Source organism: Crassostrea angulata, chromosome 9, assembly GCF_025612915.1.
Source record: "Crassostrea angulata isolate pt1a10 chromosome 9, ASM2561291v2, whole genome shotgun sequence".
Classification (NCBI taxonomy): Eukaryota; Metazoa; Mollusca; class Bivalvia; order Ostreida; family Ostreidae; genus Magallana; species Magallana angulata.
Genome location: NC_069119.1, coordinates 1,157,331 through 1,183,263, shown reverse-complemented (window position 1 = coordinate 1,183,263; position 25,933 = coordinate 1,157,331). Strand labels below are relative to the sequence as shown.

Below are 25,933 nucleotides of genomic sequence, written 5' to 3'. Positions count from 1 at the left end.
TAAGACAAATTAAAAAAAAAAATGAGCTAAACAGATTTATCACAGTCGAAAAACTTAGTTTATTGACTGTTTACTGTAGTTTACGGATCGAAAACTATAGTTAACGACGTTAATCTTTGTTTCACATCTGTTAACTACAGTTAACACTGAAAACAATTATTTACGATAACATTGTTAAACATAGTTTATCTGATAAATATAGTTTCACCATTGTGAAACTACGATGAACAACTCTAAACCATAGTTCATGAATGCAAAATGTATTATTTAGACATTAGGGCACCAAATTCACAAAAATGTGATAAACATAGTTTTACGTTTGTAAAGCATGGTATAAATGACAGTTAACTATAGTTTAGAACCGAAAACTATAATTAACGATTGTGAAACATAGTTAATCTGATAAATAAAGTTTCTCCATCGTGAAACTATATTTATCAACTCTATACTATAGTTTACGAATGTAAACTATAGTTTACAGATGTAAATCTATATTTATCAGCAAAATCTATTGTTAACGTGTATTTCCAGACAGAAAAACATAAATTTGCATTCGTAAACTATAGTTTACGGATGTGAAATATAGATTAACGTCGGTAACTATAGTTTACGATCCGTAAACTATAGTTAACAGTCGATAAACCTAGTTTATTGACTGTGAAATTATGTTTAGCTCATTTTTGTGAATTTGGCGTGCCATACTACTAGATTAAAAACTTTCATAACCATGCAATCTTTACTGTATTTTTTTTCCTACTTTTAAATCACACATATGACATGCATTTGTATCAGTCTCTACATTGAATGCTGATGATGGGATTTGAACCCTCTCTTCATTCCCAAAGGAATGTGTGCACCATTACACCACATCAGCTTTTATAGAGAACTGTCGATTTAGGAAGAGGATCTCTGGTCATAAAAAACAAAATCTACTTCTTTAAAACTAAAAATAGCCTACATTTTAAAGCTGAATTGAATATGTTCAGCTCACGGGTACCAGACGTTAAATATTTTTCTCATAATAAAAATATAAACCCTTTACCTAATAGTGATAGAATTGTCATATCTGCTTTAAACTCCCAACAAAGGGTGACCCCGATTTCAAACCAACACATACACAGACACAAATTACTACAATTCATTCACGTGATCTTCCACAAGAAGCAACCGACCAGGAAGAAGAAACACCTGACACCCGCCATGTTGGATCGTGAAGACCTGAAGTTTACCAATTGGGTAACGTTAGGTAAGTTTTATAATCCGCTTTCTTATTGTGTTTTCTTAATCGTCAAAAATATCATTTAGACAAATATTTTCTTATGTTTGAATTCATTCTTTTTTTGTAATCAGTCATTAAAAAAAAATTATACTTGTACATGTATGACTCTACACAAATGTAAATTTTATCCATGAAATGGAACATATCTGAACCTTACATATACATGTAAGTTCATGTTACTCAAAGCAAGATAATACATGTATACATCATAAATACAAACTGAATTTATTTAATTTCCAGGTTTAGTTCCCATATAGTTACAAGGGATCCCTAACCATGGACCCCAGAAACAGCGCCCAGGATCTTGTGCGCTGCACCCTGTGTCAGGACTCTGTGGCCCCCATGTACTGTGAAGTTTGTCATATATATTTATGTAAAGACTGTGTAGAGAAACATTTATCTGATTCTTCTAAAGTTCATAAAGTTGTGTCGCTAAAACAATATCTAACCTCTTTGAGCAATCCTAAATGTAGAAAACACCCCGCCAAACAATGTGAACTCCATTGTGAACAGTGTGACATTCCTATTTGTGCAAAGTGTATTTCCTCTGGAAAACATTCAGGACATAAAAACATTGACATTTTCCAAAGTTTTGAAATTAAAACAAAAAGTTTAGCAAAAGATTTCCAAGAATTAGAAAAATTCATTTATCCTAAATACAAAGAGATGACATCTAACATCCCAGTGCAGAAAGCTGATCTGAGTAAAAACTCCCGGAAATTAAAAACAGCAATTGACAAACAAGGAAAAGTCTGGCACAAAGAAATAGACACCATTTTTCACAAACCTGAAATCTAACGTGGTGGAAATGGAATCTAAACACCTGGTCGTCCTGAATAAACAGGAAGATGGAATCACACACACCATTTCTGAAATCACACAGACCATTGCTGAACTAAAGAAATTACTGAACTCCAAAGATGTCAGCCTTCTCTCTGAGTACAAATCCAGAAACGCTGAATTCAGAAGATTGCCTCCTAAACTCAAAGTGTCCTTACCAAACTTTAGGCCTCAGGAAATCCACACAGATCAGCTGATTAAACAGTTTGGTTCTCTGTCAGCATTATCTTTTACAACAGAGGAACAAGTCTACCACATGCCGCCCCAGGGAGCCGAGTCCTCTTCCCCAGACCGGTCACTGATTGATGAACCTTGGGTCATCACAGCTATAGACACAGGGTATGAATTTCTATACGGTGTGACGTGTCTTAATGATACAGAAGTATGGACGCGTGGTTATGGTGACATCATGATGAAACTCTACAACCTGCAAGGAGATCTTGTGGAGTCCATCCAAACCAAATCAGGGAACAGTCCACAGGACATAGCAGTGACAAGGAGTGGGGATCTAGTTTATACTGATTATTGTGAGAGAACTGTGAACATAGTGAAGAATACACAGGTAGAGACAAAGATCAGACCACAGGGTAGGAAACCTCTCGGTGTCTGTAGTACCTCCTCTGGTGACCTCCTGGTTGTCATGGACAGTGTTGAAATAGATGATAGTGATAGTGATGATGATAAACAAACAAAAGTTGTGCGTTACTCTGGCTCCACAGAGAAACAAAGTATTCAGTACAATGACAAAGGACAACCTCTTTATTCATCTGGTGGGTACATTAAACACATCAGTGAAAACAGGAATCTAGATATCTGTGTGTCAGACCGTGGAGCCCGTGCAGTAGTGGTGGTCAATCAGGACGGGAAATTCCGGTTTACCTACACTGGTCCTCCCTCTACTACCAAGGGATCATTTAGTCCACGCGGCATCACAACAGACAGCCAGGGTCGGATCCTGACAGCAGACTTTAACAACGACTGTATCCACATCCTGGATCAGGACGGACAGTTCCTCCGCTACATTGACAACTGTGATTTACAGCTTCCGTGTGGTTTATGTGTGGACACCAGAGACAACCTCTTTGTGGCTGAGTATGACACAGGTAAAGTGAAGAAAATCCAATATTACATGTAAATCAATTAACTGTATCAATTAGATGTAAACAAAGCGTATAAGTATATATTACATACTGTGTGTAGATATAATGTAAACAAACTATTAACATTACATGTCATCATATGGTGTGTATCAGATGTAAAAACGCTGAGTGTAGATAATTTAATGTATCACACATACACTGACCGTGTCTACAAGATGTAAACAGACTGTCTAACTGTATCTGTGTTAGGTTTTCATGAGTTTAATCATTCCATTTTTTCAATATTTGTTTGTTTATATATCATAATTATGTTTGTATGTACCGTAAACAAATTGTTCTTTAATATTGATATTACATCTCAAGAAAACCGACCATGTTTATATATTATATGTAAAAAAAAACTGTGTGTGTTCTTGTATCACATGTGTATCAGCAAGTGATTCTATGTGCATGTATATTACATATAAACAAACTCCTTTTTCTATTAGATACATATATAAAGTGACTGTTTTGACTGTGTCTATAATCTGTGTTTGTTACATTAGAATGAATGGACTGTTTTTGTTACATGTGGTTATCAGCAAACTCTGTGTGACATGTTTTAATTACACATAATGGGTTAACAGACAGGTAGCACTCAATTCTTTACCAGCAATGGAGCGAGGCCACAAAGGGACTGAGACCCATTACTTATATAGAGGAGAGATACCTGTATATTATCCCAATCAGAATTCATATCCAATGAGACAATTGATGTGACTTACATTTAAACCTTTAGAATTAGAGTAGAGGTTCCTGCTAATCTTGTATCTTCTGTTCTAACTTAATAGAATCCTTGTGTGGAATATGTTGTCCCTTTGTGTTTTTATCTAGGAGTTTTTGCAGAGCTGATTTAAAGATTCTGAAAATGTATTTAGACAATGAGTATATTGACATAGATTTATATAATACTGCTTATGAATGATTGATGATAATTTGTTTTTAAATAAAACTTTAAACAAAGAAATCAATGTATGGTTCATCACCAACTAGCCTTTTAAATTTGACATCAACCACACGATGGCGTCAGAACAGTGCATGGCGCCTGCACAGTCAGCAATTATCCAATTGTCATGCTATCTTATAGTTTTACTTAAAAGAGAAGGGGAATTATATTATATAAAAAAAGGTACAAAGTTTGTACATATAAGTACTGGTACCAATTTGTCTTCGTTGAAGCGGTAAAAATAACGCCTATTTGTGGTCAGTGGAGCAGTGAGGTATGAGGCTCTCTCTCTCTCTCTCTCTCTCTCTCTCTCTCTCTCTCTCTCTCTCTCAGCAAGTGCAGTTATGAGTGTGGGCTGACAGCGATATCTGAGATGATTTGACTGCTATTTGATGACTGTAACAAGTAAAATACATGTGATATATGCAAATATGAAATATGAAAAAATTGTTTGTTTTAAAATACTTAAGCTTTCCAAAAAAAGGCTGGATTCTACCCAGATTTCAAGTAAAGGCGCTGAAATGACTGATCATGAAATGTCAATTTAAGATGCAAAATTATTAATTCTCGATAGAGTACATTAGCAAGAATATATATTCTATATTAATTTGAATATGGAAAAATGTTGATTAAACAAATAATTTATTATTCCATTTCTCTTAACACCCGCAGTTGATATAATTGTGAGATAATTTGCTCTATTTGAATCATGCAAATATTTGAGAAAGGGCATTCCTATGGCTTTAAACTAAATACTCTGCTGCACAATAAGGGTGCATTAAAGCTAGCTTTTTGAATTATACCTTGTGCATACAAAATCTTGTCTCCTGAAATGACGAAAATGGTCAACAATCCACCGTCAGCATCAGAGAGGAAGAAATAGTCTAAAGACTGGGGGCACCATTATCTTCATGGTAAGGGAACCTTATTAAAGTGAAACAAAACATCAGGAAGACCAAAAGTCAATTTTTGTAAATTAACATTTAAAAAAAAATTAATTTATGCTCAACTTTTGCAAAATTGAGACCATTCATTAATAACTACAATTAATTCACTACATTCAATTTTGGATTGTGAAACATATATTAAAATCCATGCACCTAACTTGTGTCAAGATAATTGGAATTAAGCTAGTTTATGTATGTAAAATTTAAAAATTACATCATTATTAAAAAATCTACTTAATGTTCATCTAGTCAAAGGGAGGCAACTTCATCATTTAAACAGCATCTTAGGCTATGTGAACAATTCTTACATACTGTAGAGCAGACTGAGAGAAAGCTTCCCACAGATTACTTGAATTTTGCAAAAGAGCTGAAGTGTCTTTAGATTGGAGACATCAGGAGCAGAGGCTGCACTGGATCGCTGACCTGCATGGAAAGAACGGGACTCAAGAGTACTGTGTGTACCTTCACATTCGACCATTACAACCCCTTCAAGGAAGTAGAAACAAATGCAGATCATCTTTGCATACTAAGAAAACATTACCACCAGCATCATCCAGAACACTGGTCTCTATATTACGAACCCGACTTGAAATGCACAATGTGAATTTAATAAGGTTGAATTTTTCAGGGGGGGGGGTGGGCTCCGACTCTCATCTAGATCCGCGCATGTCCATGACTACTAAAAGGTATATTTATAAAGAACAATTAAAGTGATTTCAGACGTAGTTTGTTTTTTGGTAATTTGTAAGGTACAATTGAAATATTTTATTTGGGGAGATTAAAAAAAAAAAAAGTCCCGAACAACAATGTTACACAGAGGAGAGTTGGGGTGTTCTGCCCAGGTGATTAACTCGGTTACAACTGGGTTTGATGAAAACAAAACAGAACCTCTGGGGCAAAGCATTTTGAAAAAAAAATTAAAGTGCGTTAAAAACTCAAAAATTAAATCCGTTGAAAACCCTCTTAAAAAATACTAATGAATGTGATTTACCGCCTTTGTTGACAACGGGGGGGGGGGGGGGGGGGGGGGGTGGTTAAAGATGTACAGTTCAATTACCAGTGCATCATTGAAATTAATTACAGGAGGATTTTTGAGTGTCCCCCATCAATTATCTTTCTTTCCAAAATATTAAATACAAAGTAAGCTATACGCGTGTAACGTAAACGTTACATAATGGAAAAAGGCCTAGAAATAAGATTTGCCGTAGACAAGGTACAATGATATTGAAAAAGAAAAAAAACCAAACTGCCCCCTCCCCCCCCCCCCCAAAAAAAAAGTTTCTCCCGTGGAATATATGAAGACCGTAATTGAATGTAACTACATTTGTATAAGAACTACTAAGTATAACAAAAAAAAAACTATCGATATTTTATCAATGTAAAGTACGCCCCTTCAATATACGGTGTTTATTTTACTCAGTTAACCTGTGGAAAATAAAAAAAAAATTATTTAAGCAGTATCGCTAAAAAAAATAGGTTTGATTTATATATATTTTTTTACATCTCCCAAGTATTCTTCCCTCTATTTCTTAAGGAAACTTATGGTCAATTCATAGTTCTAAAGAAACAGCCAGACTGAAATCTACACGCCCCATGTATCGATTGGTCGAAATCTACAGCGGCTGAAACTGACAAGAAAATTACAGGACAGATATCGACACGCCCTGTTTATCGATTGGTCCAAACCTATAGCGACCTAGGAAAAATCACGGACTGCACGAAATAATCATGACGATGTCAGACTCAAAGTCTCACAGGAGACGATTTGGCTGTTTCTTTTAGCTAACCTACTTACGTACATCAACAGTAATTTAATGAATTTTACTTGCTTTTCCTAATCAATTTATCAATTAGTTTAAAGAAAGATGTTAATATAAACAATAAAAGGTTTTCTTTGATGATTCATTCATTCGGGATATGAAGGTAGTGATAATTGCATAAAAAATTTACATAATCCGCTAACGCGAGTTTTGTAATTTTTCTGCAATGTCCCTACCTTCATATCCCGAATGAATCACCAAAAAAAGCATTTTATTGATTAATAAAATTCACTAGTATTTTCTGCTCTATTTCTTATGAAAATCGATTATTAGGACTCTTTAGGTTTGTTACTGATTTTCTATGGAAATATAAAAAAAAATGAAAAATAAAGTCTTAAAGTTTTGCTTTTATGACAAATGAATTAACTTTCTTGTTGCATAATTGTAAAAGAAGTTGTTTTAAAAATACGTATGAAATATATTTTCAAACTAAAAACATATAGAAACCAATGGAACTTCTTATGTAAATTACATGTAATATGAAAAGTATAATTTATAATCTTATAAACAAAAAGAATCCAATTATGAAAATTGGTTCTTTCATAACACTTGACAATTTTTACAAATATAAATTGCAAATTTTCAATTAATTCGATGGTTTCAATTTTAGACCATATCTTCCACCTTGTTTTAATTTTTGTTCTTAAAAATAATATTTTATATGGTTTTACTTTGAAATAACTTTCTCGACCATACCTTGAATATACATTAAGTTCTGTATCTGAAGAATTTGGCAATGCTTAAATTTTTCTAAAAGCGTTTCACAGATAAGATAGCGCCTTTGATACGGCGCGCAATGCCGACACCGGCGCCATTTGTCGCGGTAGTTCAAACCGTTCGTTGGGGGAAGCCTTATCAAAGGAACCCCAACAAAAAATACTTATAAAAAGCGTATCGACACAAAAAACCATTTTATTCCCCAAAGAGTTGACAACAATAGCAGAATGTCTTCCGCCAACGTGATGCAGTTAGCCAAGAGATTGGATCACTCCGAGATTTACTTTAAGAAAGCCTGCCTCCAGATTGTGATGCTCAACGAGAAACTTTCCTCCATCTTTTTTCCATTCGGAAATACTCGGGACACCTCAAGCAATTTTTCAACGTTATCATCCGGGCTTATTAATGGCTGATGCAATGCAAAATCCCCGTATACTTTCTATTTTGGGATGTGTATTGAAACCTGAAGCGATAGATGGGGCGTTTCAAAACAGATAATCAGGACATTTTTCATGTTAATGGATGAACATAGTTTGAGCACAAAGGTATTTATTATTATCGAAATATCAAGCGAAAAGTGGTGAAAGCAAAAACTCGGGACAGAGTATAATAATACACTTGTTTATTATTATATATATGGGTTTGTTTTATAAGGAGAACATTTTATAACGGCAGGTGCTTGCATGTTGTGTATCATAATTTAAAGAAGCTTTCGGTGAATAAGGTTTGTAAAATGTCATTGAAGCCATTGTCCAAGTTTAAGCATTTATAACGGCACATTGTCAAAACATCAAATGAAATTTGATGCCATTTGATAGTGCCGAACAGAGAGAAAGAGAGAGAGAGAGAGAGAGAGAGAGAGAGAGAGAGAGAGAGAGAGAGAATTTAACAATCAACTTAAAGTTACTAATTTTGATACACTCTAGATGCTAATTAAAGTAACACGTAAAGGTGTTTATATGTTAGTTTGATAAAACCAAGATATTGTGATATACATGTAACTTTCAACGTATCAACTATCACTTATCTAAACAAGCAAGTTATTTCTATAGCCAATTTTAATTTCAATTTTAAATGAACGGAAATGTTATTCGATCATATGTGTGTTATAACAGCAATGCTCATTTAATAGTCTAATTCGAATCCATAGAACAGGATAAAAACATTATCGCCATAGCTCTAGAAACTGAGATTGGGCAAATGTACGTAAAACAAGGGCCCTTCAAATTCAATTTGCTATTCTTTTAAGGGCCAGTATTTTATTTCCATTTTGGTACATTTGAATAAATAAATCTTTAGCTAGCAACAAAATCTGACAAAAAAAAAACACTGAATATTATCTGATAGTGTCTATTTTCAACTTGAAAAAAGAATTTAGACCCAAGAGGGAATAGAATAAATGCTATGTCCATATAGGTACTACCCCCCCCCCCCCTACTCAGAATCAAATGGTCGTCATCTTGGTTATATACACCGTTTAATAACAGGATAGTAAGTTCTAACTCTTTATCATACATCATTTATATAATCAGACAAAATTGGAGAGGGAGGATTCCTGAAACTTACATTTATATTGGGATCTTTTTTCAAGAGCTTAAAAATTGTATTTACTTGAAACTATTTAGTGAAACTACCTTTCAGAGAATTTGTGAATTAGGAAGAGGACATTAAGCTGAAAAGACGGGGCCCACAAAAAGACAGTTAACATTAATTTGAAAGCAGATTGGAGCTAGTAGAACAATTTTAACAAGACCTTGGAATTTCGGTAGGGCGAAGTTATCTATTCCTTACATCATAACAAGTTAAAAAATGACGTGGTTTCAAACGAATCTATGCATCGATTGTGTAGAAAGGCCAGAACAATCTTGTTAAAATCTAAGAACCATGGCTGATTGTCCAGCAATGAAATAGACAGGCCTATGTCACATTGCTGTTTGACAGAATTACCCAAAGTCCAAGCTCTCGTTAAAATGGTTCCAACATCAGAAAAAACGGCACGCACTTAAATTTTTGGATGTTGTCGGTCCTCGAACAAACCAAGCGGTGCAGAAAAATTGAATGCCGCATTAGATTTTATTTCACGAATTTTTTCCATTTGTACATGTCAAATTGGATATTATGTAAGTTTGAATATTTCATTTAATTTTACAATAATAAATATACTCAATACACTTGATGACGTTTAAATTTATGCTCCTGGCGCATGAAAAGGATATGTGTATTCACAAGAAATTATTACACGTTGCAGATTTCAAATTCAATCGAATGGGGAAAAATACACTCAATGTAAATATTACGTCATGTAAAGAGTCTTCGATTCGAATATTTGCAAACACATCAGAATTGTCATACCCGCTTACATGCAGGTATCTCCTGTAATACTTGACAGTCCTATAGTTTGTGTCCGCTGGCTGACAACGCACTAAAACGTTATAAACACATATATAGCAGACGCGGTAGAAACAACAAGGGAGTACCATTACTTATTTTAAAATAAATTCTAGTTTCTTTTCCATGTACATTTTGAAAAACGTATGCGCCGACCCCACCCCTCCCCCTTCATTCTGGAAACAGAAAGCATTTACATGTATTGAACCCCCCCCCCCCCATAAAATAAAATAAAAAAAAATACCGATCCTGCCATGGTTACATATACACAGTCATGTATTATGTTTCTTTTTGTCAAAGAACTATATAATTATGACAATACTATTGTTCAAGCAATCGTTCAATGTCTTCAGTAAGACAAAACTGTTTGAAAACAAGCCGCTTAACGCTAAAATGCAAAAATGGTGGGAAAAGGAAAATCTTTTATGTCATTTTTGAAAATTGTGGGCTTATGATTTAAATGAAAAAAATTATGAAAATATTTCACATGTATATTTGACAAAGGAAGCAAGATTAACCCACTGTAAATTGATGTTCATTTTATAGGGCCATTAAAGGCCCATATCACATATAGTCCTATAATTTTTTAAACATTAACCTTGAAGACCGCATATTAAATTACTATACATTAAAGGGCGGATAACTCGAAGATTGACTGCACAAAAGTACAATGGTATAACAACCCCACAGTGGGCAGTGAACCTGTAGTGGGTCTGTGGATAATTCTTGGCAGAGGAGAGATCTGTATGGAAAATGTCACATTCAAATGAATTTTTGTTTCATTCTAATAATGGACTTTTTAAAACAATTTCTCTTAATTTTTAATTTTGATATATTCATTGATATTGAAAATATAATTTTTTAGGTCTTTTAAAAATCTTTTGGGAAAATAAAATATCCGTTTTAATTGAATGTTGTTTCAAAAAAAGTGTTTCTGTTTTACAAAATAAACCAACAACTATTAATGTATGAATAGAATATTTATTTTTTTAATAAATGAAAATCTTGAAATGATGTTTTTTTTTTTTTACAAAATACACAACATTCAAACACAATTACAAGTACTGCATACATTTACATAAACATTCCACATGTTAAAATACATGAAACATAATGCAATACATTTACGGTACATTAAAATAATGAACAATACTGATTTCATGCAGTAATAACAATCTCTTTCAAAAACAACACAAGGAATTCAGAATGTAAATATTGACACTCTCTTGAATTTATTCTATAATGTATAAGCACTTTTTGTGGAATTTCAGTTTTTCCTGTGTGTCTCCGATGTCGGAGCATATTTCCGGATTGGGCGAAACACTTTCCACACTCTGGGCATGCGTAAGGCTTCTCCACGCTGTGGGTCCGCTCGTGCTTCATGCAGGTGGAGTAGTCCGCAAATGCACGAGTGCTGGTCTTGCACTTGTACGGTTTATCGCCTGTGTGAATCCGGAAGTGTGTGCGCAGAGTGGACTTCTGGGTAAAGGCCTTGCCGCAGATGGAACATTTGTGAGGCCGGATGCCGGTGTGGGTAGCCATGTGATAGTTCAAGTTGGTGTTTCCTCTGTAGGTCTTCCCGCACACAGGACACTGGTGCTTGGAGTACTTAAACTTGACGGCAGATGACACAATGAAAGCAGACGACACGGTCTTGGCCTCTAAAACGTCACAGGTTTTTGAACAACTATCCATGATGGACTCGTACACACACCAGATCATCAAAATTAGAACACTCGTTTTTCATGCTGGAATCCTCAAGAAACTTCTGTTGCAGTTGGTCCATGGCACTGGAGTTGGGAGAAATGGAGCCACTGGAATTGATGGAGGCATTGTCACTGAAGCTGTGATATCCACTGTCAAACTCCTCATCCATGAAATCAGAAGCCAGGTAGTCAACAGTGATGTTATCAGAGAGTTTGGGTAATTTTGGCTAAATACAGTCAGTTTGAATGGTTGCTAGTGGCCTTCTTGAACTAAGCTACATCATGGCAATTACAGGTGTATTTAATTGTTTTTACAATTAGTCTCAGAGTTATGTGTATAATGCAGAGAAATGCTTATTTAAAACTGTTTTGCTATAATATTCTCATAGATTCAAATATCATTTCGACTCGTGTATCAATAGAACATCCCCTGGACCTAAGGTGGTAAGATGTAATTAAGAAAAAAAAACTTAAATATAAACCATTAAATTTGGTTTAACATGAATATTCAAATAATTTAAACATATATATTTAGTAGGTTAGATATAATTAATAAAGCAAAAAGTTATTACAATTTTATAACATGATTTGATATTACATTAAATAACAATATCATTAAAATACTATGATGGAAGGAATTTAAGGTAATCATACCATTTCCTTTCTTTTAGAGACTGTTGTAAATAGTAATTGCAATTAAATGAAAAGATAATGACTAAATGATCAATTCATTGTCGTTTTTGAAGCTTTGAAGAAATAATAAATCAAGAATACATGCATACAAATTGTTTCGCGTCTTTTCATTGTGTTCACTGCAATAAAAGTTCAAAACAATGCCATCTTTTTACCTGTTCCTTTTTACCGTTCATTGAAAATATTCTCTGTATCCCTGTCAATTAACATGGACAATCATTTCACTTTCTCTTAATCATTGACAGTTCATACATTTATGTCTTGTCTTTCCATCATTCACAGACATTGTACACATTTTAGTTAAAGAGAATGCGAACTTCCTCTTTGAATTGCCTCCCCTTATCACCGGCTTTCTGGCAGTAGAACTCGGCAGGTGCCCTCAGTCCTAGGTTGACCAGTAGAAAGGCTTATTCCAGGTAAACGGCTTCCACCAGTGACACTGTAAACACACATATAGAAATAGATCACAATGTAGATATGCTTAATATGAAACTAACTATCAATAAACTATTAAAAGACAATTGCTATTATCTGTAAGCCCCTCTCTCTCTCTCTCTCTCTCTCTCTCTCTCTCTCTCTCTCTCTCTCTCTCTCTCTTGTTACAATATCTATGTATCAATAAAAAGAGAAAATGATGAATTTTTTTAGAAAGTAAAGAATAATGCAGCCATCAATTAAAACTGTATTAGAGTGTATATGGCTTTTAAAATATGAGAAATAAAAAAAATGATATAAAGGGGATTTTGAGTCTAATTGCAATACACCTAAGCATTTTGAGCCTCTCTCTATGCATTAGCATGCATGTTCAAGTCAGGAATTTGCATGAATATTTCAACATCAGGAGGACTGATAGACCCAGCTGATAACTAGTGATTATTATTGCAATTTGCAGAATGTTATTTGGTTTGGGTTTTTTTTTAACTTTTATAAAACACCAAGTACATGTATTCATGATGTTAATTGATGAATACTATTACTGGTACATGTATGGATTTACATTTTTTTTTACACTGATATGACTTACTCAAGCACGTTAAATGGCGTTACACATAAACATACCACACATATAACATCTACTATAACAATTTTACCTGAGTCGACCTCTGCTATGTCTATAATTAGATCTTCTGATGCTGAGGCCAACATTGTACCGTCATGGCTGAAGCTCAGAGTTCTGACTGGCCACCCTAACCTGAAATCAACACATTAAATGTCCATGTCTCTGTTTTATCAGTAATTGCAATAAAACAGAAATACCATTCGACCAAAAATAAGAGATCCCTAATAAGTAGAGTTCATATGATAAAAAGATGGTTGCAATTCTTATAAATTATTCTTAAGAAACATAGACCAAATATCATGGCTTATATATGACTTCTTGGGCATGTTGAACAATGTCATATAAAATGCATAAACTACATATTAAACTTGACATCAGTGAATCTTTATTAAGCTTTAGAATTCAAAAACCTATAAATTTTCTAGATCTTATCATACATAAATGTATATACAGATACATTTTGCTGGTAGTAGATCTGAAATTACACCATTTTTAAAACAAGAAAAAAAATTATCTGGTAAGTTTTTGAGACCATTATGAGTGTACATGTGTAGTTTCTATGCAACAAAATGTGCAGCACTTGTGAAGTGAATCTTAAATGTAATATATTGTGCACAACTCTTACTACGTGGAGAGGGTTTTAATACAGGCTAGCTCTGCTTCGTCCCAAATACTGACCAAGACGTCTGCACTACCGGTGGCAAAGTACTTTCCCTTGGGGTCAAACTCGATATAGATGCAGCTAGCAGGGTGAGCATTCAGGGTGTGCTGGAGTTTTAAATCTGGGTAGCTGTCAATGACAAGGTGTTCTATTTGCATACAGTTCAATGCATTTAATATTACCAAATTGCTGCACAAGATATTGAGTAAAATAAATATGCACAATTAATATGAAAAACTTTGCGTTACATTGAGCTGTAATAGCAATCAATTACCTAACCATTTGTTCACTAATACTTCCTTATACTGCAATGCTCCATCTAATGATCTGTCTAAAAACTACCTCAGTATGTTTATGCTTCTTTGCCCACTCGTCAAGAAGAACAGGTCTCCGTCATTGTTCCAAGAGATCTCATGAACCTCAAACTTAAACTGTTCCTCGGCCTTTGACCTGTGACTTCTGACATCAATAAAAGTAATTACTCATCCTTATTGCCCACAGCTATAGTGCTGCCATCTGGTGACCAGCAGATGTTTATGTTTTCACCTTAAATTTTGATTTATAGTTAATGTATAGTAACATCATCAAAAATGGAATTTCACACATATTTATAGAAATGTCCAAAAGTCCCTGTACATTTGTATTAACCATGTTAACAGCTGTTTTATCTCAAAGTAAGGATTGACAGTTTCTGCAGCTCAATTATTCCTGGATCACAAAATCAACCGTTGTTTTACCTTAAGTACTGACAGTGGCCACAGAACGATTGGTCCGGGCGTCCCAGATTCGTATTGTCTTGTCTCCACTAGCTGTCACCAACTGATCCGGATTCTTTGGATGCCAGCACAGCTGATCAACACTGTCGCTATGTCCACGAAATGTGCAATCTTTGACCTAAAGAGTTTGTAGACAGATCCAAAAATAATTGTCAGACTAATCAATGTTTGAAAAAATATTAAGTGGTATGGGACACCTGTTGATATCAATGTGGATGAAAATATACTATAATTCTAAAAAGAATACTTTCACCAGCTTTGAATTTCAAAATTTTACAATATTTAACCGAAAAATAGCTTTTGAAAATATTTCGAGAGGTTAAAAATCTAAAACACCAGGAGGGATTTAAACCCATGACTTACATATTCGTAGTAAACCTTCTAACCCACTGAGCTACGCTGTTAGGTGACAATAATGGAAATAAATAACTATTGTTATTTATTAATTATTTTATTTTATTTATTTATTTATTTATTTATATTTATTTTATTCATTTTACTGTTTATTTCGATAAACAATACGTAACAACATGAAGGTGTCCCATACAACCTTAATTTAAATAGTTTAGATGCATAAACAGATCTTTAAGGTGTTCTACATTAATTTTGAGCATGCTATTTACATAATTGACATCTTGCTAAAACAACTTGACACCATGCTAAAACGACATAGCTTCAGAAATTACGTTTTCAAGGATGAAGATAAAAAGGCAGTTTATTTGTAGAACGGTCATATTCAAGTTGTTGTGACCTTAATATCTCAAAATTGACAAAAATTATTCAGTTGGTTTTTGGGTTATACTGTGCAACAAGCATGCCAAAAAAATCCTCTTTTAAAAAGATGAGGCCTATAGGTGTCACTTCAGTAATGATTGTTTACTATATATTCTTACAAAAATTGCACAGATTAACAATTCAAAACGAACTTCTGGGTAAAATCCTCTTGAAATCTTTTAAACAACACTTCATTTACAATTTTTAAGCAAAATATACACATGCATCCAGCTAGGCGTGAGACTTTGTTTACCTCGAAGTTACACATAAAAAATTATGCTTGAAAATCAAGCCCAGGCCTTTTCACCCCCCTCCGGAAAGAACACGCATCAACAATTCAAATGACCTCGCATTTATACAAAACTGGGATATTTAGAACTCTTACACATTGTTTTTCATCTCATTAAAAACCAGCTCCTGTCGCGTGCGGAAACGCCCCAAATTCAAAGGGGAATTCGGGAATTATTTTGCCTCAGCCATGTTTTGAACCTTCAGTGAAATATTGTTATTGCCTGACGAAACAGTGCAGACAATGGGAGCGAGCAATATCACAAAATAGATTAACCGATGCATTTTAAATGTGTCGACAATAACATTTACAACTGATGAAAATGTTATATGGGATGTAATAACACAGTGAGCAAGAGTTTTCATGTAAAAGGTATGCACACCATACACGTGTGTAATCCTGATTTAAAAATAGATTACCCAATTTGAACGGTGGACCGGGGGAAGGGGGGGGGGCGCAACAAGTTGTTGCATATTGTCCATTACGGTACAATGTAGGTATAGTAATTGGTGTTGGATTATCATCATTGCTAAAGAATCATCAGTTTGGATTAGAACAAATGCATATTCATATAGCTGGAATGTTTACTGGAGGAACTAAATCACCGAAGAGGGGTGTAACCCAATTTCGACCGAGTGGGCGATTTCATTCATCTTGAAACGGGTACATAACTCACGTGTCTAACTAATGTACATTACTTATTAAACAATTACTAGTCAGGTGTTTGTGTTAATTCTAAAACATTCGATCCAAAGTATAATATATGTTGTTGTTACAAAACAAATGTCAAACAACTCATTTATTAGGTTTTAGCTGTTTATATTTCGATATAATTGTTTATTAGAAAGATATACTGATTTAAACTGGGAACACTTTACAATAGGGACCGCGGGATTTTGCGAGATTTCGATCAGCTGCCAATCTCTGTTATTTATGTCTATTTGGACTGGCTTAAGAAATTTTCTAGTCAAGTCTTCCATCATACTAGGTGGAAACTAGATTGGGGATCAACAGAATTCAATTTATTAGGTATTTATTTTTCAGTTAATCTCAATATAATTCTTGACTTAAATTATGATATACAATTATCAAAGACACTGGCATTGATTTAGCAAATGAATAGACGAATTCTTACTCCTATTTGAGAGTACCCGTAATTAAAACACTTATATTGCCAAAGCTCAATCATTTTTTTTATTTCTCTACCACATCCCAATAAATAATTATTGTCATCTCTGACCCAAGAACTTTTAGAATTGCTATGGAAAGCCATGCACGTCTGATAAAATTAAACAGAAGGTTGTTATCCAAAAATATTTTAATGTTGGACTTAATATGGTCAATATTGATATTCCTATAGTATCTTTAAAACGTTTCTGGATACAAAAGCTCCTTAGAGGAGAGCAATTGTAGAACTTATTATTTCAATAATGAACAACAAGGCTTATGTGCCTAGCAGTTTGTTTATCTTTCGTTGTAATTCAATCATGTTATCGATCAATAAATAAGTGGCCCAAAATTATGGAATTTAGGCGTTGACAGCCTAATCTAAGTTTTAAGGCCAGGTAGGTGCAATGCAGATCTTGAAATCCTTTAGACAACTTAACACACCTTCTCCTGCCTGGACTCTGAGCAAATATATAAAACACCCTCAGAGTCAAACCAGTCTATCCGGTCAGTCATGTCACATGATAAATTAGCCAATCGCTCACCAAACTTTTGGCGGGAAAATATTTATTCAATAAAATTACAAAAATACTTGATAAATACCCTTAACAAACTCTCGTAATTAATAATCTAAGTAAAACTTTTATCAACACACACTATTTTCTATATTAGAAGTAAATACAATTAAACACATAACTTTTAAAGTTTAAACATATATTTTGCTATGTTACATCCTCTCCCAACCGTGAATGATGTTCCATCATTCTACAATTGACCTTACCACTTTCTGTATTAATGAGGGAGGAGTAACTTTAAAAACATCCGACGAAATCAATTGTGTAATCAGTCGCACTCTTTCACTTTCCTCACTTACCTCTCTCTGACTCATTGCATATTAATCATGCCAAACTGGCCTCTTCTTTTCTCTTGTTGATCTTCTCTCTGGTTCAATATTTCTCTCTATTTCTCTTACTACCGATACTTTGTCTTGTTTCTCAGGTTGATGTATTATGTCTGTATTTGGCTGTGGTGCCAATACTTTGATAATATACATGTCTACCTCACTATCGCTAGCATCTCTATCTCAGAAACTCACAATTTCATCTTCCTGGTCTTCTTCTTCCTGCGTTCTTTCTTCTTCTGTGTCAGGCCTGACTTCCGTTCCTTTCAATTGTTCTATTGTTCCCGTAGGAATTATTCAATTCCTGTGGACCGTTTTCTGATGACCATCTTTATCTAAAATAACAAAGACGGGTGTATCTTGATTAGGTTGCGATTTGATAACATAGACATTCTCTTCAAATTTGTCCGCAATTTTATGTTTTCCGTCGTATGCTAAAATACGCAGTTAAACATGATCTCCAACATGTAATTTGTTAGCGTTTGCCTTTTTGTCAAATTGAACTTTATGTTTTGTTCTAGACTTTTCAGCTGCTTTTTGTACTATGTCAAATGTTTTCTCCATTCTGTTCTTTAAATCCAATATATACTCATTATAGTTCTTCTTATTTTCTTCACTATTCTCTAATCCAAAGGCTGCTTCTGCTGGTAATCTCGGTTTCCTGCCAAACATCAATTCAAAAGGTGAATATCCAGTGCTCTCATGTCTAGTGCAGTTGTATGCATGAACTAGAGATGGTATGTACTTTTTCCAGTTTTGTTTCTCGTTGTTTTCTAATGTACCTAGCATGTTAAGTAATGTTCTGCTGAATCTTTTAGTCATTCCATTTGACATAGGATGGTACGGTGAAGTTCTTGACTTTTCCATTTTGGTTATTTCACATAATTCTTTAATGATATTGCTCTCAAATTGTGCACCTTGATCACTGTGTAATCTAGCTGGAAAACCTTGATGTATAATAAAGCTGTTGTAAAGGGATTCAGCCGTTGTTTTTGCTGTTTGATTCTTTGTTGGAACTGTCATTGCAAACCTAGTGTAATGTTCAGTGATGACTAGAATGTTGTTGATCCCTCCTTTGCAAGGCTCTAAAGTCAAATAATCCAAGCAAACCAGTTTTAATGCATAGGATGATGTTATGTTGATAAGTGGAGCTTTCTGACAAGTTGATTTTCTTCTTAAACATCTGTTACAGTTCTTAATGCAGTTTTCAGTGTCAAAATTCATTCCTGTCCAGAAAAATCTGTCTCTCAATAGTCCAATAGTTCTGTCTTGGATGACCCATGTTGTTATGAAGTCCTATAAGTGCTGACTGTATAATCTGTCTTGGTGGCACTAACTGGTTAATCAAATTCTCCTGTATTGTGAATGATCTATAAAATATGCCTCTAATCAGTTTTAAACTGTCAAAATTTCTCAGCATCATGCTGTGGTCTTTGGATTTTGGTACTTTGTTCTTAGGTGGCAACTTCTTTTGCCTAATAGCTTCAATCCAAAACCTCAGTAACGGATCTTCCCGCTGTAATTTTCAGATTTCTCTCTGTTCTATTTGAACTAGGGGTTGTCCTCGGAAATCTGTAATTTCAACAATATTTAAAGGCTCAGTTGTTTCAGCCATATTACTAATATGGGTACTTACCTATATATTTCCATAGACTGCCTGTATTTCCTTTGAGCTGATTTTTTTCCTAGCAAGTGGGTAACTTGACAAGGCATCTGCATCCACGTTTTTTCCTAGATTGTAAGAAATCTCAAAATTAAATGTTGATAAAGCTGAAACCCATCTCTGTCCCGTGGCGTCTAGCTTAGCTGTTGTTAATATATACGTTAATGGGTTGTTGTCAGTCTTTTCTTTGAATTTGTTTCCATATAAATAGTCATAGAATTTTTCTGTGACTGCCCATTTCAGACACAAGAATTCAAGCTTCATGGCCGGATAATTTTCCTCTGATTTCCCTAATCTCCTGCTAGCATAGCTGATTACTCAGAGCTTTCCTCCTTGCTCCTGACAAAGAACTGCTCCTAAGCCCTCTGTGCTGGCATCTATGTGGAGTTCAAATTCTTTGCTATAATCTGCATATGCCAAAATTGGTGCATGTGCCATGTGGTACTTCAGTTTGTTGAATGCCACATCATGCTCTGGTATCCATTCCCAACCCTTAATTTATGTTTTTACTCTCTTCTTCCTTTGATTCTGTGGTGGCATAATATCTTGTAGTGGTTTCACAATCTTACTAAAATCCTTGATGAATCGCCTGTAAAATCCTGCAAATCCTACAAACTCGCGCACTTCATCTGGATGTCTAGGTACTGGCCAATCTAACACCTTCTGCACTTTATCAGGGTCTGTAGAAATTTCATCGACTGATACTACAAATCCTACATTTTTGACCTGTTTCTGGAATAGTTTACATTTCTTTGCATTTAACTTCAGGTTGCATTCCCTTAATCTGTTGAAAATAAGGTACAAACGCTCTAGATGTTCTTCATAAGAATCCGCAAAGATGTTCACATCGTCCAAATAGATCACACGGATTTTCATGTTAAAGTCTCAAAGAAATTCCTCCATGATACGTTGCTGGACTGTTAGATAGACCAAATGGTAGACGATTAAATTCATAAAATCCAATCGGTCCAACAATAAAAGCTGTTTTGTGTTTATGAGCCTCCTCAATTTCAACTTGATAGTAGCCTGATTTCATATCAAGTACTGAAAAAAAATTTGTATCCAGAAAGTGTGTTTAAAATATCCTCTATTCTGGGTAATGCATATGAATCTTTGATAGTCCACTTGTTTAACATCCTAAAATCCACACACATCCTATGGATTCATATTTTATGCAATAAACGGCGACACTGTTGTCAGCAAAATGCTGGATTTTGGTGATGATTTTATTCAGAAGTTTTTAGAAAAGACACTAACAACTTCTGGGTTGAAAAAAATCATGGTTGTATGTACTGGCATCATATATTGGTAGCGGTTAGTAAGAAAAGTTTGTTTATAAAATACTGGTACGAAAAGGGTGTAAAATTTTTTAATGATTTCTTAGATGATAATGAAACTTTTCTACCAAAAGATATGGTTGAAAACAAATTTTACATTACCGTAATCATGTATGCACAATGCTATATAATAGCATTATAAGTGTCATTGCAAAGTTTGTAAGACTTTCTAGTTTAAGTAAAGAACTGTATTGTTATACTATTTGTTCAATTAAACCATTTTATTATGCGCTATTGTTCCTTAATATAAAAAAGTTACCAATATTATCTATAAAAATATTAACACTAAAGACAAAACTCAATGCAGCTTCTATTGTCAAATGGAACGCTGAATGTCACCAAATGCACATGGTTATTTCGGAAAAAAACCTAAGAAAGATGTGTTCAAACTATATATTAATTTGACCAAAGATGCTGCTGCTCAACGGTTCCAGTATAGGATTTTACACAGAATTTTCCCAGTTAAAAATTATCTGAAGAAGATAAAAGCTATTGATAATGATGATTGCACATTCTGTGGGAATTCTTCTGACACTATTGAACATTTTCATTAGTTGTTCCCAATCATTAGCTATGTGGAATCAGTATAGTACTCACAGGTATAAAACTACTTCAGAAAGAAATTGTTTATATATCAAATGTTATTTTTGAAAATTGTCCTATTCTAGACACAAACATGGTTGTGAACTTCCTTATTTTATATGGAAAACTATACATTTTGTACTGTTCTAAATAAAACAAACCCCCATATTTATCTGGTTTTTATGTTATTTAAAAGTGAAATATGAAATTTAAAAATGTGTATCTTATAAAAATTCTGAAATGAAAATATTTGACAAAAATTTGTCTTTGTTGGGAAATATTTTGCAAGAGTAGACTTGTATACTTTCTTTTTTGTGTACGCTGGTTGTATCAATTATATTCCTCAAGCTATTTATTGTATATTCCTGTTGAGATTGTATGAACGTGTGTATGAATGTTTATGTAAAAAACAAAGAAAAGAAAAGAAAATATAGATAGAAACACAAAACCATTAATAATAGTTAGCTGTAAAATTAAGGAAGAAATAAGCTAAATTTTTTAAGCACATTATTTTTTCCTTGAATTATCTGCATTGTATTTATAATAAACATTATAATAATTTTGTAGAATCAATATCAAAGATACTTTAATAATCATGTGTTATTCAGTGTGTACCTACTTTAATTTCTAAAACAAGATGACAGTGTTGTATTCATAGTATACACGGAAGGAGTACCAGGTGTTATTGGACAGTGAATTCTCTGTTTACATTGAAGGGGTGCATATGAGGTACTAATTATGAGGAGGTTAATGAAGAGATCCTGTCAACACATGGGTTTCCCTCGCTGTGTCACTTGTTCTTGCGACTTCAAGAGGACATGCAACAGCAATGGATAACAGTACAATATCATATGAATCCACTACTGCTCGTGGACATGACCGTGCACTAACCCTTCCCCAACTATCAATTGGCTTCCAGCGCGACTGAGGTATGTTTACACTGACTTCTGTATTTTAAGCACGATTAAGATAGACTTACATGCATGCTATTTTGTTGCATTGGAAGTTTCTACTCAAATAATTGTACGGTGATAATTAGGATAAATCTACTAGATTAGAAACAAACATAACCATGCAATCTTTACTGTATTTTTTTTCTACATCAAGAACTCCACACATATAACATGCATTTGTATACCGGTAAGTCTCTACATTTGTATGCTAATGCTGGGATTTGAACCCACTCTTCATTCTCTAAGGAATGTGGGCACCATTACACCACACCAGCTTTTATAGAAATGTCGATTAAATAGGAGAATCTCAAGTCATAAGAAACAATATCTATTTCTTTAAAACAAAATAATAATTTATATTTTAAAGCTGAATTGAATATATTCAGCAAGCAGTTATAAAGAATGTCAGATCTATTTAAACCTCCTAACAATGGGTGACCCTTAATCTGAACCAACACATATACAATCACACATTATCGTAGTACCTGGCATTAAATTCAATTAAACGATCTTGCACTGGTAGCGACTGACCAGGAAGAAAAAATATCTAATCTGAAGCCTGCTGTGCTGGATTTGACGATTTCTAGTTTACCAATGGGATAACGTTAGGTAAATTTTATAATCCACTTTCATACTGCGTTTTCAAAAAAAATAATCAAAAACAGTCAAGAAAAATTAAAAATATGGCGACCATGAATGCAGAAATAATGTAAATTTAATGCATGAAATGGGATCTCTGAATCCTACATAATTATACAGAAATATTAATTAAAACAAGATGGTATATGTAAATGTATACATCTTTAATACAGACTGAATTTTACTTTCCAGGTCTACTTCCTCCTATAGTATTTTAATTGCAGCTAGGGGTTCCCTGACCATGGACCCCCTATACAGCCTCCAGGATCTTGTACGCTGCATCCTCTGTGAAACGTGTGAAACAACAATGTACTGTAAAATTTGTCATATACATCTGTGTAAAGACTGTGTAGAGAAACACTTATCTGATTCCTCTAAGGGTCATAAAGTGGTGCCACTTAAACAATATATAGCCACTTTCAGCAATCCTAAATGTAGAAAACACCCCAAAAAACAATGTGAACTCCACTGTGAACAATGTGACATTTCTATTTGTGCAAAGTGTATATCATCTGGAAAACATTCAGGACATAACCAAATAGACATTTTCCAAAGGTTTGAAAACAAAACAGAAATTTTACAAAAAGATTTGCAAGAATTACAAAAATCCATTTATCCTAATTACAAAGAGATTGCATCACACATCACAGTGCAGAAAGCTGATCTGAGTAAAAATTCACGGAAATTGACAACAGCAATTGACAAACAAGGAGTAGTCTGGCACAAAGAAATAGACACCATTATCACAAACCTGAAATCTAACGTGGAGGAAATGGAATCCAAACACCTGGTCGTCCTGAATAAACAGGAAGATGAAATCACACACACCATTTCTGAAATCACACAGACCATTGCTGAACTGAAGAAGTTACTGAACTCCAAAGATGTCTGCCTTGTCTCTGAGTACAAATCCAGGAACGCTGAATTCAGAAGATTGCCTCCTAAACTCAAAGTGTCCTTACCAAAGTTTAGGCCTCAGGAAATCCACACAGATCAGCTGATTGAACAGTTTGGTTCTCTGTCAGCATTATCTTTTACAACCGAGGAACAAGACTACAGCATGCCGCCCCAGGGAGCCGAGTCCTCTCCCCCAGACCGGTCACTGATGGATGTACCCCGGGTCATCACAGCTATAGACACAGGGTATGAATATCTATTCAGTGTGACGTGTCAGAATGATACAGAGATCTGGACGCGTGGTAGGGACAGCATGATGAACCTCTACAACCTCCAAGGGGAACGAGTGAAGTCCATCCAAACCAAGTCAGGGAACATTATAATAGACATAGCAGTGAAAAGGAGTGGGGATCTAGTTTATACTGATTACCATGATAGAACTGTGAACTTAGTGGAGAATGCACAGATACAGACAGTGATCAGACTACGGGGGTGGATACCTTACAGTGTCTGTAGTACCTCCTCTGGTGACCTCCTGGTTGTCATGGACAGTGATGATAGAAAACAAACAAAAGTTGTGCGTTACTCTGGCTCCACAAAGAAACAAAGTATTCAGTACGACGACAAAGGACAACCTCTCTATTCATCTGGTGGATTATTTAACACTAAATACATCAGTGAGAACAGGAACCTAGATATCTGTGTGTCAGACAATGGAGCTCATGCAGTAGTGGTGGTCAATCAGGCCGGGAAACTCCGGTTTACCTACACTAGTCCTCCCTCTACTACCAAGGGATCATTTAATCCACGTGGCATCACAACAGACAGCCAGGGTCGGATCCTGACAGCAGACCAATACAACCACCGTATCCACATCCTGGATCAGGACGGACAGTTCCTCCGCTACATTGACAACTGTCATTTACAGACTCCATTTGGTTTATGTGTGGACACCAGAGACAACCTCTTTGTGGCTGAGGAAACATGTGAAGTGAAGAAAATCCAATATTACATGTAAATCAATTAACTGTATAAATTATCCGTAAACAAAGCGTATAAGTATATATTACATACTGTGTGTAGATATAATGTAAACAAACTATACACATTACATGTCATCATACGGTGTGTATCAGATGTAAACACGCTGTGTGTGGATAATTTAATGTATCACACATACACTGGCCGTGTCTACAAGATGTAAACATTCTGTCTAACTGTTTCTGTGTTAGGTTTTCATGAGTTAATCATTCCATTTCTTCAATCTTTATTTGTTTATATATCATATGTTTGTTTGTAAACAAATTGTTCTTTCATATTGCATATCAAATCTCAAGGAAACAGACCATGTTTATACATGTATATTGTATGTAAACAAACTGTGTTTATGTATCACATGTATATATCAAGTGATTCTATGTACATGTATATTACATATAGACAAACTCTTTTTTCTAGTAGATGTATATACAGTGACTGTTTTGACTGTGTCTATAATCTGTGTTTGTTACATTAGAATGAATGGACTGTATTTGTTACATGTGGTTATCAGCAAACTCTGTGTGACATGTTTTAATTACACATAATTGGTTAACAGACAGGTAGCACTCAATTCTTTACCAGCAATGGAGCGAGGCCACAAAGGGACTGAGGCCCATTACTTATATAGAGGAGTGATACCTGTATATTAACCCAGTCAGAATTCACATCCAATGAGACAATTGTTTTGACTTACCTTTAAACCTTTAGAAGTAGAGTT

The 25,933-nt window shown here is 34.5% G+C and overlaps 2 pseudogenes; one reads left to right on the top strand and one right to left on the bottom strand.

Moving 5' to 3' along the window:
• Positions 1 to 1,555: 1,555 nt before the first annotated feature.
• Positions 1,556 to 25,515, top strand: LOC128162569 (uncharacterized; annotated as a pseudogene).
• On the bottom strand, positions 11,456 to 12,048 carry LOC128162600 (zinc finger protein 354A-like; annotated as a pseudogene).
• Positions 25,516 to 25,933: the final 418 nt, after the last annotated feature.